The sequence below is a fragment of the Anabrus simplex genome, chromosome X (genome assembly GCF_040414725.1).
Source record: "Anabrus simplex isolate iqAnaSimp1 chromosome X, ASM4041472v1, whole genome shotgun sequence".
In the NCBI taxonomy this organism is placed as follows: Eukaryota; Metazoa; Arthropoda; class Insecta; order Orthoptera; family Tettigoniidae; genus Anabrus; species Anabrus simplex.
In genome coordinates this window covers 115,483,778-115,501,447 of record NC_090279.1, presented here as the reverse complement: position 1 = coordinate 115,501,447, position 17,670 = coordinate 115,483,778, and positions in this window count along the sequence as shown.

Here is a 17,670-nt window from a genome sequence, read left to right as displayed (position 1 = left end):
GCAAAAAGAAAGAGAAAAATTCTTAGGTATTTTACCTGACAAGGTGGACGAAGCGAAGATTGCTAATGAAGATAAGGGTAGGCTGAAGGAACTGAAACCGCATCTGGATCTAAACCTGGGAAAATTCCTAATTGTCAGTACGAATTGTGTGTAAACAACTGGGAACCATTCCTAAGAAGATGGCACCATAGGTCCGTGAAATCATTGCAGACATGGAGAAGAACGGGATTATTCCCAAGTCCCCGAGTCCATTTTTGAATCCGTTATGTGCAGTGCCGAAACCAAACGGATCTATTCGTGTTTGCCTAGATGCTCGTTCTCTCAACCGGCGTCTAGTACCCGAATATGAAAGGCCACCCAACCTTAAAGACATCCTTAAGAAGTTTGGAGACATGGAATTCTTCAGCACCGTAGATTTAACTTCGAGTTTCCATCACATCGTTCTGGATCCGAGTACTAACATGTTAACAGGCTTTCTATTTGACAACCAGACCTATATTTTCTTACGTTTGCCCTTTGGGTTGTCGACAAGTAGTTCGGCATTAATCAGGGCCCTAGAAACGAACCTGAGTCAAGAAGTAAACGAGTTTACTATCCGTTATATCGATGATATCCTAATTTGTACCAAAACTTTGGAGGAACACTTGGAAAAATTGAATCTACTCTTTCGGGACCTAGATAGAAGCAATTTTAAGGTCAATTTCGAGAAGTCACACTTCTGCCAGCGCAGTGTATTATTTTTGGGGCATGTTGTGGACGGCCAAGGTATCAGGCCGAACCCCGCAAAGATCGCTGCGATCCAGAACTTCCCAAGACCAGTAAGGATAAAACACGTCAGACAATTCTTAGGCCTAACTAACATCTTCGCAGACCATTGTCCTGGTTACACCGACACCGTAGCACCACTTCAAGATATGCTCAAGACAAATAATAGATGGAAATGGGGAGAAGAACAGGAAAGGGCATTTTTAAACACTAAAAGACTACTAGAAAGTTCAGTAAAGTTGGGATACATCAGTTTTGATAGAAAATTTATAATTCAAGCGGATGCTTCTGCAGTCGGAGTTGGAGCTGTACTTTATCAGGAGACACCAGAGAGGGAGCACAAAATAACATACTTGGCCTTCATGAGTAGAAAATTGCGAGCGCATGAACTGAAATACACCACCACCAAGTTGGAAATGTTAGCTATAGTTGCTGCACTGGCTCACTGGAGAAAATATGTATACGGTTTCCCGGTTGTAATCAGAACAGTCCATAAAGCTCTTCCTTCATTTTGAAAACAGATATGGCGAATGTACGAGTCAGTAGATGGGCACTTTATGTGCAACAATTTGACCTGACAGTTGAGCACTGCCCAGGAAGATTAAATATTCTTGCAGATGCGTTAAGCCGGAACCCGAATCCTGAAGAGGTCACCATTCACTTAACCATGTTGAACCAGGAAGATCAGAACATACCGGATAGACTTAGAAATATTCACGAGGAACAATTGAATTTCCCAGTGACCAGGCTAATTATCCAGTACTTCCGTAAGGAATTGCAACCCGGCACTCCACAGCATACCGAGGCAGAGAGAAAAGCGGCAAATTATCATTATTTTAACAACATCCTACATAAATTCGTAGATGAGAACCATACCAAATGTAGGAACGTAGTGCCTCCCAAATTACATTTAGACCTGGTATGGGTAGCCCATCATTTCACCGGACACTCTGGAATTGATAAAGTGGTGGCTGTGCTACAGGAAACGTTCGTCTGGCCTAAGATGCGAACTATGGTGCAGAAAATATTACGTACTTATGACATCTGTCAAAGGGTAAAGCCGAAACCCTATCTTCTCAAGCAACCACCAAGACCACTAATACCCACAAAACCACGGAAGCTATACGCAATAGATTTTTTCGGCCCGATGCCCGCTGCTACTAGGATCCTAAGTTACATACTAGTATGTATGGACGTATTTAGCAAGTTTGTATCCTTATGTCCTATCCAGAAAGCAAATACTCGCTCGGCATTATCTCAAATCAAGAATAAGATTATACCCACTATGGGCAAGCCTGAGAGAATATTGAGCGACCATGGAAGCCAATTTACAGCTGCAAGGTTTAAGCGAGAGCTCAATCGACTAGGAATTAAGCATGTTTTGTCTAGCATTAGACACCCCCAAGCAACTCCCAACGAGCGCATCATGAGGGAGATTTCCAAGTATTGTCGGATATATTGTCCTAGAGAACATTACAAGTGAAACACTGTAGTACCCATAATAACTGAGTGTATAAACTCTACCAAGCATGCATCAGCAGGTATGTTTCTCTCATGGCTTCACAACAATGAACCGCCCAAGCGCCGTTGGGAGAATGTCATTCCGTGCCCTAGAGATCCTCAATTGGAGAGATTTGTATTAGAAATGTTGCAGACCACTTGAAAGCGCAGGCTGAAAAACGGCTGCGAAGAACACGGAAGAAGAGGTTTCATAGGCCACTACAAGTGGACGAGTTGGTTTCAGTTAAGACACCCACTGTCTCTTGTCCTACAGAGAGATATTACCATAAGTTTGCTGAGCTATATACCGGACCGCATAGAGTAATTCATAGTTTTGAAAATAACTCCTACAAGGTACGAAGCTTGGATGGCACGGTGACTAAGGTGTTTAACTCGGCAAATCTTAAGCCTTTTATCAGCCCAGGCCAATACCAACTAAACAATAAAGAAGAGGAAGAAGATGAAGAAGTACTTGGAGAAGAAGACGCAGAGGATATTGCAGGAGATGACGTTATCATTCCAGAAGGCGATGCACGGGACGACAGAGAGGAACAACCAGAGGTACCCAGCGGTGAGGAAGAAGAAGAAGAAGAAGAAGAAGAAGAAGAAATAAACATGATTGCACCAGGGGACAGTCAACCACAGCTATCTGAGCAGCGAGAAGAAACGGAATGTCAAGGCTGCGAGAGTAACCACCGGAAATTTCTAGCATTACTAGATGCCAATTACCAAGTTAGGAACGATAGGGAAGCCTTATTGCCTGTTGCCGAAGAAGGTCCTATTCCAGGAAATTTTGAAAACTAGCAGCATAAACAATTGTGATGAGGTGGGCTCTAGATAAAGGAAAATTAATTGTTGACGAAATTTTACTTTGTCTTTCATGGAGGGCTATGACCGTCCATGTGCCAATAGTCTGGATTTTAGCATTAGATATTGGGTTTACCTGAAACCACCATGGAAGTCATTGTATAATAGTTTATTATATAAGAGAGTCCAGATGAAGCATTTCTCGTTGGAACATAGCAGCAGCATCATTATGAAAATTCCAGAGACTCATAAAAGGAATTTATTGCCCAAGCGAAGCTTCTTAATTGAGAGCGGGGACGCGCACCATGTCGCGGGCGAGCTAACATTTGGAGGGAAGAAGGAATTAATTTAATATCTCTGGCTACAGAAGAGATGCATTGGATCTGATAAGAGAATTGCAACCTGCATAATTTCCGCTAAATTTTTATATGCAACATGGCTATAATTATAAGTGCATACGTTAAGTGTGGTACTTGACGCTCTTTGTGCGGGAGAAACTTCGAATCGCGGGCCGCGGCTTATCCAGACCGCCACCAAGTGAGCGTGGTAACGCCAGCCTGATTATAAATTCATGACCGTCTGGCACGTCAGATTCATTCTTTGACGGTACGACTGCTTGAACGAGGTCGTCACGCTGCGAGTCGGCATCGAGAACAGCGTCTTATCGTCGAGCTGCACACACACCTAGCACGATTGAATCTGGGAGAAATTTCCCCTACATCAACACAGTACGAGCTACTGCACACTCATAGCGAAGAAGCAGTAATGGGGGCTGAAGAAGACAAGAAGTCGGCACGACATCGGGAATCGACCCGGGAACATCTGGCGTACCTGCTCAGCACGACGTCGAAGGGGACATCTTCCAACCATCTAAGAAGCTGCAAGAAATGTTCTCGCCAGCTAGAATATCTCCAGTCGTCCGCCTGTATCTGCTGCCACAGTGTATGTACGAGAGATTCAAGAAATAGAAGAGGAATTACGCCGTAGGCGTATTATTGTGTAACATAATCCCTTCCCGACACTATTTTTTAAATTTATCGGCGGTTACCATAACAGCTTACTCCTCCTCCTCTGACCGGATGTATCCGTGTTCTTTCTCCTCCGCTTCACAGGTAAGCTACGCTCTTCCTCCTCCTCTCCCCCCTCGCAGTTAATGAGGTGCTCAATCCCTTCTCCTACGGAATAATCCTTTATCATCAACATTAGTGTGTGCTTCGACATAGTAAGCTATGGAACAAAACAACAAAAAAAACTGTGAATGTGCATGCTGTTCGCATTCCATAAGAAACATCTTATTTTTCTCACACGAGTAAGTGAGGCTATTAAGATGTTCTATAAACATAGAACCTCATATGAGATTCCGAAACATCTGATTCAATGTTTACCAACAGGCTTTTTATCTGCGTACGCTGCTCCTTTCGTACATGATTTTTGGGACATCCTTCCTCTACACAGTAAGATGTTAATAGATGTAGCTTTATGCAGAACTTGTCAAAGTCATTACAGGCATCGAGGGAAAAATGGCGATGATGATTGGGATAGATCAAATCCGAGGATTGAACATTGTGTACAGTGTATGGATGAACTTTTTCCAGTAACTCATGACGATGATTCAGAAAAGGAATAAACCACATGAATAACAACAAGGTAAGAATTGTATTATCTTCTTTGTAAAGAATAGCATAATTAGTATAATATAGTTCTAATGTTTTGTTTAATTTGAATGTTGCAGGAGGCATTAAAATTTCCGAAGCATGCTAGCCGTTCGCAAAACATTGCTAAGAATCATATTAACCTTGTCAGCAGCAAAACGACCGCTGTTGTAGTACAATGTATATAAATATTTCATTGCATTCAAAATGTTGCTTATTGCATTCTTTGCCACCTTACACATACTCATTCTTGAGAAAACCATCAAGTCTAAGCATGCACAACTACAATGACGTCATCGCTGGAGGTTAATAGCACGTGCTCACTCTAGCCTTCGCGATGCATTTTAAACTTGTTCGATAGAGATATGCCTTGACAAAGGAGGAGGGCATAACAGCCTATGTATAGACGCCATCTTGTGTAGTAGCCTCTGAGCTAGATTTCTCCATAACAGCAGCCGCCATCTTGTGCAGTAGCCTCTGTGCAATCACCCATAGCTGGCATCTCTAACAGTCCTTTGGTTTTAAAAACTAAGATAATAGCATGTTAAGAAGGGCAGCTCGGTAAGTATGAAGGGCAGCTTGCTTTATAACTGTGATCGTAAGAAGGGCACCTGCTTGCTTGTCCTGTTAAATTGCACGCTATAAAGTTTACTTCCGTCAAGATAGTAGTAGTAAGCCATGCGCATGTAGTAAAAGATGGCGGCTGACAGCTGTCAAAACAGCAAGTGGAAATTACCCGCCACTACATTTCAAAGGTAGTAGCTAAAGATGGCAGCACGGTGCTCTGTTGATTAAAGATGGCAGCTTGTCAAAAAAGCATGTAGAATTTCAAATTTCCGCCACCACATCTCAAAGGCAGTAGCTAAAGATGCCACCACGATGCTAAGTTGATTATAGATGGGCACTGTCAAGAAAGCACACGGATTTTTTTCAAATTGCCCACCACCAAATTTCAAACGTAGTAGCTAAAGATGGCAGCGCGATGCTTCGTTGTTTAAAGATGGAAGCTGTAAGAAAAACACGTGGAAATTGCCTCCACCACATTTCAAATGTAGTAGCTAGAGATAGCAGCACGATCCTCTGTTGATTAAAGATGACCACTAACCGTTGTCTAAAAGCACGTGGCTTTGAAGAGCACGTACAATTTCAAATTTCATTTCACCGCATGCATAAGGATGAGGTTTAGTGCCTGCAGAAGACAGCACGCTGCTGTCTTGTTTAAAGATGTTAGCTGTAAGAAAAGCACGTGGAAATTGCCGCCACAACATTTCAAAGGTAGTGCGTAAGGAGGGCAGCACTGAGGTTAGCGATGCAAGATGGTGGATGACAGATATCAAAAAGCACGTGGCTTTAAATACACGTGGAATTTCGAATTTCCCTCCACCGCATGCATAAGGATAAGGTTTAGTGCCGTATAGATGGCAGCACGATACTCTGTTGACTAAAGATGGCGGCTGTCAAAAAGCACGTAGACATTGCCGCCACCGCATTTCGAAGGTAGTGACGTAAAGAGGGCAGCTCTGTGATTAGCGAAACAAGATGTGGATGACAGCTGTCAAAAGCACGTGGATTTTAAATTACCCCCACCACGATTATGTTTAGTACCGTAAAGAAGGCAGTACGATTAAAGATGACCGCTGTCAAAAAAGCACGTGGCTGTCAGCTTGACAGCTGTCAAAGGAGCACGTGGCTGTCGAAAAGCACGTAGCTTTGTTTACAATAAAGATGGCCGTTGTCAAACAGCATGTGGCTGTCAGCTTGACAGCAGTCATAAAGCACGTGGCTGTCAAAAGGGCACGTTGGTGTCAGCTTGACAGCTGTCAAAAACACGTGGATTTGTTTACAAACAAGAGCGCGTGGCTGTCAAGAAATCACGTGGCTTTGTTTGCAAACAAGAGCACGTGGCTTTGTTTACAAACATGACCTTGCTAAAGGTCAATGCGGTGGAAGCCTCTGCGGTACGCCCCGTGGTGGCGGTGGCGCTAGAACGATCCACTTATACTACCCTTCCCAATTCTCTTATGATGTTTGACGATGTCTCAACAGAACACCAAGCGTTATTCGTGCATGCTTCAGTATGGGGCAACATAAATATGTTGATTGCATCTATTTATATCAAACTTATTCTCGTGCGCCTAAGCAGTTGATACGCGACAACGCAAATATTATTGTGCTTTTTCGGCAAGTTGAGCGCAACATGCGGCATGTTTATGATGATCATGTTAACACTAATATGGCATTCAATGACTTTAAACGTATGTGTGCTACATGTTGGTCATCACATCGTTACGGCTTTTTAGTCATTGATAGAGAAAGTTATGTTCAGTGTGGAAAATATCGCATGGGTTTCGATCATTTTATATGCATTAACACTGAATTACAGTCACATGTTAACATCTAGCAAGGAGATTTCAAAACATATAATCCGTGCCCGAAACAATATTCGACGGAAATTTAAAGAGCTTAAACGTAATCAAGCAGACACTGATTTATTTTTAAAAACGCAACTAGGTACACCACTGAAAGAAATTTTTAATTCTACAGTACTTCATTGCCGCAGTCTACTACAAGTTTTGTTTCAATGCAAACATCATATGACAAAGAGAAACATAAACAAGAAAAGCATTAAGAAGAGAAGCAGGACGAGGGTGAGGAGAAGCAGGATATGGATGAAGAAGTGGATGAGGAAGAAGAACGTAACGGTACTTCACCATCTAAGCGTGTTAAGTTTTTAACTACAGATATTACTGCTGAAACACCTACTACATCAACACAAGATCTACCTCCTTTGTCTGAGATTAAGATCACGCCTGAGTATCGTAATCAATTTAAAACTTTTATTCCAAATACCTATGGATCGCTCTTTGCTCCTTATATAGAAAAATTCTTTACAGGACAAACTGACACAAACTACGGTATTCGTAATGAAGACGACTGTTTCTGGATAGGAAATGCAAATGTTAAAATTAACAGGAACAGACTTATCGTAATAAAGCGTCTGCGACAGTAGGTGCGACGTGCGGGTTTAAATAAATCTCCTGTAAAGATAAGCATGGCACACGATATACATAAACCCGCACGTGGCACCTACTGTCGCAGACGCGTTATTACACGCGGAAAAGATTATCTCTAGCAGTAATTACTTACTGTCACCGATGTGTACCCTAAGTTTGCTTTTACACAACATGTGCGTTCTAAGACTGCAGCTCAAGTCAAAGAAGCATTTAAACATATTGTTGAAGAATCGAAACGCTGCCAAAGACTTCTTCAAACCGATCAATGTAAAGAGTTTTATAACAAGGGGTTTTCTTCTTACCTCAAGTTACTTGGCATTCACCACTACTCTACGTTCAGCAATCTCAAGGCAAGTGTTGTAGAACGCTTTAATCGTACACTCAAAATAATGATGTGGCGAGAATTTACAGCACAAGGTTTATATCGTTGTATTGATCTGCTACCTAGACTCGTGCCTACCTACAACGATACACCTCACTGCACTATTGGGACAAATCCACGTCTTGTTACAAGGAATTCACCACGCTTAGGTGCTTTCATATTGTAATCAAAACGGCTAATCCGCGCCGCCATCGCATTAAAGGCGATTTCGTTCACATAAGCAAACACAAGTCTATCTTTCCAAAAGGATACACCCGTAACTGGAGCATTGAAAATTTTCATATCAGGAGTGTTAAGCTTATTAATCTATTTACGTATCTCAGAGGACAGCCTATTAAGGGAGGATTCTACTGCGAAGAACTGCAGAAAACAAAATATCCTGATCACTATTTTAATCGAACGTGTTATTCGACGTTGTGGATATAAGCTGTATGTCAAATGGCTTGGTTTCCATAACAACTTCAATCCATGGATTGATTAAGAGGATGTACTTTAAATAATGTGTTTTTATTCTCGAACCTCTACCTCCTACTTCTACGTCATAAGACAAGATTAAACTTGCAAGACAACATTATTACTACTAGATAATTTAGAACGTGCTGTAGGATAGGTATAATATTAAAAATTAAACTACACCTGGAATATGTTTTACAATTCGTACTTCTTTTTAGAATATATACATTTTATGTCAAGTAAATTTGTTTTGTCCTTTCTTACATAGATTATTTTAATGTCTTCGCTGTTTAATGCCACTACATAGTGCAACCTTACCAAGAAGTGCACGAAAAAACACAATGCAAAGGCGCAAACATCAGAATGAAAACAAACACAATACTTACCGTAAGGGCAGCAACACAAAATATGAAGCGTGGAGGGCAAAAGCATGAATCTTGACAGGTTTCCAGGTCAATATTACTAACTACTAAATAACACACGAGATTAAATTTAAAACAACTAATATTTACTTAGTAAATAAAATTTGAAAATCAGTATAATGTAAGAACAGCTAAATATATATTCCATTGTCTTAAAAAATTAAAACGCAATTAAAATAATAGTGAGAAACAGTATGTTAAAATGAAATTTAAATTAAGATGAAATGAAGCTGACATTAACATAGGCTTCCACCAAAAATTAAAGTAGGAAAACTCATAACTAATACCATTAAATAAAATAGTCAGTTACATTACCTTAACGTACAGAATATTGAATTTTATGTTTTAAAAATTGGTTGCAACCAGAAACTTTGGACCGACAACTCTTGGAAATTATTTCATGGAAATTCATTTAAAATATAAAATAGTCAGAGTATAATCAGTATACGGGCCCGCGACTATAAATACTGTTTAAAATTGAAATTTGCTACACTACTAACGAATAAAAGAACACACGCAAAGGTACACACAATAACACACGTACAATAATAAATCAGTGGCTCCAACCGCGAATTAAAACCTACATAAATAAACGAAACCAGATTAAATTATAATAAAACAAATGTGGAAAACTATCCCAACTAAATTTAAAAAAATATCGATGGAAAAGATACTATATACGTTCCAACATAATAACAGAACACGGAAGCACACAACAGGAGTGACATTTACCGACGCCAAGCCATCATCCCATTATAATCATCAAAGCCACCAAAATTAATAACGTGTCCATCAGATAAGATAAGAAAGGGATGACCATTACGTAATTATAACAAAGGCAAGGAACTCAAACAATGAGTAGAATGTGACAAGAAAACGAAAGAGAATGGCATAATTTAAGTTCAATACCGACGAGCAAATTTCAATTTTTCCCACATTTGAAGTTATTAAAATTAATAATAATAATCATTATTTTTTATTTATGCAAGAGGTTAGGAATAACATTATCCTTTTTTTAAAGCAGTTAGCCTACGCCTTAGATAATACAGAAAGAAGGGGACTTTGGATTACGCTAGGATACGTACCTCAGGTGTCATTAATTAAAGGCTGAACAATACAAACAACAATCACGTCCAATAAATTGGCCAGCGAAGGCAATAGCAACAGCTAGAAGTTAAATACAAACGACAGGGAAAAATTTAGGGAGGAAAATCAACACCGAAATAAAATGACAGAATAATAATAATAATAATAATAATAATAATAATAATAATAATAATAATAATAATAATAATAATAATGTGCCCGTTCGCATCTCGTAGACCAACAACAAAATGGCGGCGTAGGAAGGTATGGCCCATGCGATCTACTAAGGCAATGAACTTCGTATCAATGCAACGTATAGGAGGCTATGTACGTCACGGAAAGGATAGGTTTCGAAGACAGTGCAGAACAGTAGAGGCTCATTTGAATTGTTTTAAAAAAAATATAGCAGCGGGTGAATTGTTTAACGAGACTCTCAAAAAAATTACTTCACGGAGACAAGACGCAGATGCAAGCGGATCTACATATTCGACGAATATACTTACCTATAGAAGAAGAATATTAATTATATATATTCGCGACAGCATATAATTAAAGTATTCATCGCTGTATGCAAGTAGAAGAGCCGAGAGAAAAATATAAATATATAAAATATTGGTGATATACGACGGATTTGGGCTAATAAGCAGCAACGTAACGATCGAAAGAATCGGAATTCACTTTTGTGAAATATTAAGTATCTACATACGAGAAGATTATAATTTCCGTAGCAGTAAAAAATAATAAATATTTACGGAGAAAATATTTCACAGAAAGAAAAACTTTGACGATTATTTTAAATAACAGAAAAATGCAGAATACTATGACTAATTACTGCCCACAAGGAATTCTTCTCATTGTCTACAGATACAAGATGATGACTGTCTGCTAATTCATCAAGATGGACTAAACTGGGGATATGTACCGTCGAACCAGATGACCAGCCGGAGAGTATTGGACAGACCAACCAGTGGAGATGATGACGTTGGATGAGGATCGGCCAGCCTAAAGACCGGACGATATGCAGTGGTCTGACGAGCTATATGACCAGCAGATGACCATGAACGTCCAGCCCAGCCAGATATCCAGTTCCGATCCGAGGGTCTAGCAGCAACAGAAGGACGGAGCAACCACCAGACCAGATGTAGCAACTGACGAGCTAAGTCCATACTTTTCTATAGTAGAGTAGTTTCTTGCAATCTGCACCCTCAATCTATTTTGGCATGTGCTGAGAATTTGGTGATTTATGAAGTAATTAAGAACGCGTGTGTAATATAAGTAATGTGTGAAATACTTAAGATTTTAAGATTAAATGGAAGTGTTGAGTTAGAATGATAATATGACATATACTGGATACCGCTCTAGCACATTGACAGTGGAACTAATATCCGATAAGAGAAAGGTGTGTTATTTGTGTAGAGCTAGAATCAATGAGTCTAAGTCACTAGTAAAGGTTCGATTAATCTCGTTTTACCTGAGTATAGTTTACGTCACGAAATACCTGCGCAATACGATGATCATTGACAAATTAAGTATTCCTTTCGTCAGAGAAAGAGGGCATATGAATTCGTATTACTGTTATTAAAAATAGAGGTTATCGACTGCGTATTTTGCTAAGCAATTCTTGAATATTTAGCATATGGTTTTGGAGTTATGGCTATATGCATGCGGCTAAATGGAAGCCGATAGTATGTTAATGTGACGACGGTATTGTATTGAAAAGTGATTATATATTGATGAATGGTTTAAGTGAAGAGATTTAGAAATGTTCTACGGGAAGTGTAAGAATTGCAATTTGACGTGCTAATGATTTATTAGTAATATAAGGTGAGTTTATATGCCATGTTTGAAAATATACGTCAAGAAGAGAATTCCGCGCAGATGACCATTTCAAGGTAAGGTAAATATGAATTATGTAGAATTGTGTATCGTGACAGTGATATTGTGTTTGACTTGTGTGAATAACAGGTACTGCGTAAGAGAGAGTGTTCATATATATGATGCAATAGACTCATAATTGATTATATATCTAGTATTTCGTGGAGCGGTGATCTTACAGGTTGATATGAAATACCTACATTCTATACTATCCATACACGGTCAGTAGCACGTATATAAATGAAATATTGAGACAGTGCAGATTTCAAGAGTACATTGAGCCATTAATAGATGAGTGTGTAGATTAGAAACTATTCGAAGAGTTAGTTAGATTATTTTTATTTCTACTCAGATAAATATGATTTTAACTTAGTATATAAAAATGACCAGTATTACAATGGTTAGTTAGGAGCCAGATATCGTAGGCACGAGGGTGGTATTGCTTTAGCTCGTAAGTCGTTACTTGTTCGTACTTGAAAGACGTTACCTAACACTCAGAGTTCAAACCTATGAAAGACTTTAACTTATGAATGGAAAGTCGGTGAACACTGCCACAATTTAATACACGCGAGAGTGTATACTTGTGAAACATGTCTTATATGTGGTGAGGATAACTTTAATAATTAACAGAGCTGTATTTACAATATGAAAATTTTATTTGATTCCTTGAATGCTCAATGATCGCAAAATATTATTTAAAAAAAGTAATACTTTCGGAACATGGCTACGAAGGTACAGATGTGTATTTATTGGAATTTGAACTTTATTAATGAGAGAATGTTAGCATTTTTTTAAGTTCCACTATTTTATCTTAAATGAGCCAGCGCTGACTCTAACTTATTTTCAAATGATGAGATAATACGGAATTATTACTACCCAGATTTCACTATATCTCGAACATTAATTTTTCTCAATAAATAATCTTATATATTTTTTTTAGTATGTGACTGTATAATGATTTCTGTTCTGGCAACGTTTAGAGTTAAGTTAGTTGATAAGTTTACTAGATGTAAGCAATTAATATCTTCTCACAAATGAAATGTGAGATGATTTCTTGTTATCGGTCGTCTTTCTCGTGCATACTGATACTTACATGTTGCGTACTCCAGCGGTCGGAATCTCTTCAGAAACCACGTTAAACAGTTACATATAAAATCTCAGATTTTATGGGCGGAAAAAGGATACCCTGAGAAGAAATAATGAGCTACCGGGATAATCTTGCACTGACCACTGCAAGAGCGGGTGCAAGTATTTAAAATGGCTGCCCAACTGTGGGGCGATTGAAGAGAAACACACCGTGGGAAAGGTATTAAAATGACGCCGCAATGTGTGACGATTTGAAGAGAAAGACACCGCGGGATCATTGAATATTGGTTGCCAAAGGATGTAATAAAATGCCGCAATAGTGGAGCAAGTGAAGAGAAATACACCGTGGGAGTGTATGAAAATAGTCTGATAATTTATATTACTTAATAGGCAATCATGTGACGAAGCTCGAAATGTAGGTATCGGGCATAGAAAATATGTCACTAATGTGTTGAGTAATTCATTTCATTATTACCACATGACTGAACCAGTGAAGATATATTAATAAGGAATTATTGAATTTATTAGACGATTGCTTTTCTTTAATAATAATAAGCTAGGATAAGGTGATTATAAGTCAATATGAAATGAAACTTAGTTAATTTTAATTATGGTATAGGCTGATGGCCATACATATAAATATGGAATGCAGCATAACGGAATTTTGATTTATTTATTTCGTAACATGTTCCGAAATGTGAACGAAGTCATAGGTTTGAACTCTTGGTCTGGTTGTTGTTGGTTTATCTGGTGAGATGGTGCCGATCTCCAGGAAGGTCCATCAATATTATTATTTACTGAAGAGAAAACTTCAAACTAGTGCATATAGTGCAAACCTTGAACTATTTTTAAACCTTATAGGCTAAGTTATTGTGGTGTGTGTGATATAATATTTAATATTTTGTGAACTTAGAGGACTGTTAGGCAAATAAGTGATTTTTAACAAAATAGAGAGCTTAATATAAACCTTGAGATATCGAACCGAATATATTTTAAACGACATAAAATGGCAACACAGGGTAGAGTTCAGACAAGAAGAGAACAAGAAGAGGAGATGAGAAGAGCTCAAGAGAAACAAGAGGGAGCGCCATTATGGTTTCTCGAATATTTGAAACAACAAGTAGAAGAAAAACAGAAAGAGAAACAGGAGCGGGAAGAAGAAAGACAGAAGGAGAAACAGGAGCGTGAAGAAGAAAAACAGAAGGAGAAACAGGAGCGTGAAGAGAAAGAGAGGAAGATGGAAGAAGAGAAAGAAAGAAGACGAATAGAAAAGGAACGAAAACAACAAGAATTGTTTAGAGAATTTCAGAAGGAACAAGAAAAGAAACAAGAAGAATGGCAACAGGAACAACGCGAAGAAAGAAAGAAAGAACATTATGAGTTGATGCAAGAATTGCACAAGAAACAAGAAGAATGGCAACAGAAACAGAAAGAATCTTTAGAAGAATTTGTTACGAAAATAGAAGACGAACATAAAGGGATGATCGAGGAGCTACGCAAGAAACAAGAGGAAGTGACTGAAGAAACAGCGAAGACTCGGTTAGAAGTAGGTGAAGTTAAGAACGAAATCCAAAACATGCAGATGAGGTTGACTGAAACCATGGAAAATAGAAACAGGGAAATACACGAGGAAATAAATAAAATAAATGAAATGGTAACGGAGAACCAGGAAACAATCCGAAAATTGGAGCAAGAGAAAATAGACAATATAACAGTTAGTATGCAAGGATTAAACCTAAGACAGCAAGATCTAGATGAGAAATATGACCAAGCTGCGACCAAAGTAGCACAGAAGATTGATGAATTGAAGCAGAAAATAGAAGATAACAAACTGGAATCGGAACGGAAAATTGAAAAGACAGAAGAGCAGATGAAACAGATTAGAAGAGAAATCCAAGAGATGAAGGTGGAATCCCACACGGCGAAATCAATGGCCTCAAGCGCTAGTGATAGGCAGAGAGCAGTAGAGGTACAGATTAATGAAAGAGAGAACACACCTTCAGGGATAAGCGACCCAAGTAGAAGAGATTTGGAAATATTAAACGGTAGTAATCAAAGTGAGGGAAGCACGATAATTAATATCATTAAAAATTACGACGACCGCCCAAAACATTTTGACGGTTCGGTTAAAACCTCGCCAAAACAATTCCTTAGGGACATTGAGGAATATTTTAGGGAAGGAAAAATCCAGGAGGAAAAGAAATTGAGAATTATCGAAAAACATCTGGACGGGAACCCAAATATTTGGTTCCAGGCTTTCAAATACACATTCCATAACTATGATGAGTTTAAAATAGCTTTCCTGAGGAAGTTCTGGGATCCTGAGATCCAGCAGCAGCTAAGATTAGAGCTGTACTCAAGGAAATTTTCGACTGCAAGCCAAACTCGCTTTAGTGATTTCTTCTCCCTACAATTTCATCGTTTTCAGGACTTAGATTCTACACCTAGTGAACTGGAGGCAGTTAAAACTATTCAGAGGCAATTACCACTCGAAATACAAAGATTATTAGCAGCCTCTGATATACAAACTGCTATTGACATGGAGAGACGGTTAAGACAGATCGACCTAACGTCATCCTGCTTAATAGAGAGGAACCCCAGAAATATAAGACAAATAGAAGCAGTCAATACGCTTAGCTCCGAAATCACTAACCAAGGACTAGATAAAGGTCATGAAATTAGGACAGAAGATTGTAATAGAGCCCAAAACAAAGAACCAAGAAAATGTTATTGTCAGTATAGTGGTCAACAGCACGGAAGATGTGGGCAAATTGGAAATAGAAATGGTTTCCAGTATAGGAGTAATATTCGATATGGGAACAATAGAAGTCGACCATATCAGAGGAACAGAAGGCGATACGATGAGAGGAGAAGACCGGCCCAATATAATCAAAGTGATGAGAATAGGCGATATCTTCAAGAGCTGAGAGTAGAGAGACAAAATAGGAGCCGATGGGAGGAAGCCATCAAAAATAAGGATATAAACGGCGACCTCGAAGGCGCAGAAAGTCTCGAACTTCAGAATTATAAACGAAGAAGACAGGAAGAAGGCTGGAAGGAGCATGAAAATCATGGGAACACAGAAATTTCCCAAACATCTGAGCGAAAAAAAAAACGCCGATGACGAACTAGTTAAACACGAAATTGTAAATATTAAACCGTTAATGAATATTGTCAAAATTCGTAGTTGGGTAGTAGCACAAATAGATCATTGGGACATTCAACCTGAAGATTTAATAAAGGAAGATACTTGTCACGAAATTCAACCTAAATTCAAGTTACCAGTAATAGTTGTGAGAGTGTTCAACACACGATTGTACTGTTTAGTGGACTCTGGAGCTAGCATAAGTGTAATGTCATATACCTTATTCCAAGAGCTAAATCAGAAAATACAGATACCAATCATACCTGTATCTGGTGTAAAAATCCGAGGCATAATTCCAGACAAGTCTGTTGAATGCAAGATACAAGCCTACTTAAGTATAAAGATCGGAAAATATGAATTTGAGCATCCATTCATGGTTATGAAGAAAATAAAATACAACGTCATTTTTGGAATAGACTTCATGATAAGCTCTAGGATGACAATTGATATGGATAAGGGTGAAATTCGATTTCCAGTGGTAGAAAATAATGGAAATAGAACTGTAGAAAGAGTCCAAATTAGTAGCACACTTGAAGAGAACGAATTGTTAAAGATCGAGGGAAAAGAAGTGGATCTATTGGACGAAGAGAGCCAAGAACTAGAAGAAAGAGATCTTAACACAGAATTAGAGCCGGAATTGGTCATGAGAATTGAAGAGATAGTTGCAATCGAAGAGGAAAGCTGCGAAAAACCCGAAATTTGGGAGGCTATTACTCAAGCTGCGGTATCTGCAGAAGAAAAACGAATATTGTACAACATCATAAAGAAATATATTGAAGTTTTTAGTGATAAACCAGGGCAGATTCCTAACTACAAGTACAAACTGATAGTTACTGACTGGACGCCATATAAGGGAAAAATATATGATGTGCCAGAGAAGTATTTCACTGAAGTAAAACAAATCATCGAGGAAATGTTAGCTGATGGATTGATCGTGAAAACTACCACTCCATTTCTGAACCCTATAGTAATTGTAAAGAAAAATAACGGAAAACTTCGTTTGTGCCTTGATGCACGAGTCCTAAATTCCAGACTGATTCCAGAGTATAGTCAGGCCCCTAAAATTAAGGACATTGTGAAGAGATTTCGAGGTCAGAAATATTTTACGAGTATGGACTGTACAGCTTCATTTCACCATATTGTACTTGAAGAAAAGTCACGGTTATTAACAGGTTTTATGTTTAATAACCAAACATATGCCTATTGTCGGTTGCCTTTCGGATTAAAAGTCAGTTCGGCAGTATTGATAAGGGCACTAGATAGAAGCCTAACGAGTGAAGTAAAGGACTTTGTAAATTGTTATGTTGATGATCTAGTCTTTGCGAGCACTACCTTCGAAGAACATTGTGTCAAATTGGAAAAGCTATTAAGTAATTTACAGAGAACTGGCTTCAAAATAAATTTATCAAAATCTAAATTTTGCCAAAGCCAAGTACTTTTTGTAGGTCACGTGATCGATGGAGAAGGGATAAGACCAAATCCC